Below are 1,583 nucleotides of genomic sequence, written 5' to 3'. Positions count from 1 at the left end.
CTATAAGTAGCTGAATTCTCAAAAAAAAGTATTGGGTTCTATAAAAGTCAAAAACTATACACAAACAACACGGAGTATCATAGTATCATAATGGTAATAAAAGTAATTTAATGGGTTTAGATAAGTAATGATCAAAATAAAGTATAATTCTACTCATGTTTGTTTTTTTTTAATTTTATTTTTGTTTATTCAAAGCAGCTACTCCTTCGTCACAAAACCAAGTAACCTAAGAGTACATATGTATTTGCATTGTGCTATATTTTTAAAGTAACTTTTCACTATTAATCTATGGCTCACAACTGTTTCAATGTTAACAAATATTTAAACAGCATCCACCATGAAAAGCCTTGAGCAGTGAAGTAAAGACAAAACACTATTTATAACAGACTTTGTCTTCAGAGTTATAGTTAAAATGCTGAAGTTCATTAAAATACAATAAAACTCTTAAGGAAAGTCATTTCCATGTGGAGTGGATGGGGAATGGGAGGGGACCATGGGAGGATGGGAGAGAGGGGGAACTGGGATCAATATGTGAAATTTATAATAATAATAATAATAATAATAATAATAATAATAATAATAATAAATAATGAAAAAATGTCATTTGGAAGTTTGAATTGTAAGATAAGTGGGAATTTTTGTTTCCAGTGTAAAGTACATGGGACAATTGTGTCTCAAATAAGCAAAACAAAAGGATTGGAAAGTTACATATAAAGACAGGATGAAGTGCTCTTCCTGTAGGCGGCCGGAGGTGACCTGTGAAGATGGTTCACTACTCCCTCGACCCAGAAAACCCCACGAAATCATGCAAGTCAAGAGGATCGAATCTTCGGGTTCACTTTAAGAACACCCATGAAACTGCCCAGGCCATCAAGGGCATGCATATCCCGAAAAGCCACCAAATACCTGAAAGATGTCACTTTGAAGAAGCAATGTATGCCATTCCGGCAGTACAATGGTGGAGTAGGCAGGTACGCCCAGGCCAAACAGTGGGGCTGGACAGAGGGTCGGTGGCCAAAAAAGAGTGCTGAATTTTTGCTGCACATGCTTAAAAATGCAGAGAGTAATGCTGAGCTTAAGGGTCTAGACGTCGATTCTCTGGTCATTGAACACATCCAGGTGAACAAAGCGCCTACACAGCGCAAGGCCAGATTAACCCATACATGAGCTCCCCCTGCCACATCGAGATGATCCTCATGGAAAAGGAGCAGATTGTTCCAAAGCCAGAAGAGAAGGTTGCACAGAAGAAGAAGATATCCCAGAAGAAACAAAAGCTTATGGCACGGGAATAAACTCAGCGTAAAATAAATGCAGATGAAAGTAAAAAACAAAGAAACAAACAAAAAACAGGATGAACTGCAATTCTATATGGCTCCTAATACTTCTCACTAGGAAGAAGTTTTAAGGAAAAAAGAAAGAAAATCACACCACTAAAACTATCTTACTGATGGAGTCAGTGTTCATGCATGTGAACCACAGTGAAGAACTAATGGCTCCTGTGCGGTATCAACCAGGAACACTCAGAAAAAGTACTTCCCTCGGGCAATGGACTGAAACATTTGCTTCTTTTGTGACTTAGATGA

The 1,583-nt window shown here is 37.7% G+C and overlaps 1 pseudogene; it reads left to right on the top strand.

Annotated features, from left to right (window-relative positions):
• Positions 1-731: 731 nt before the first annotated feature.
• On the top strand, positions 732-1,330 carry LOC127213705 (60S ribosomal protein L17-like; annotated as a pseudogene).
• The last annotated feature ends 253 nt before the right edge of the window (positions 1,331-1,583 follow it).

The sequence above is a fragment of the Phodopus roborovskii genome, unplaced genomic scaffold, assembly GCF_943737965.1.
Source record: "Phodopus roborovskii unplaced genomic scaffold, PHOROB, whole genome shotgun sequence".
Classification (NCBI taxonomy): domain Eukaryota; kingdom Metazoa; phylum Chordata; class Mammalia; order Rodentia; family Cricetidae; genus Phodopus; species Phodopus roborovskii.
This window is presented reverse-complemented; position numbering and strand designations above follow the sequence as displayed.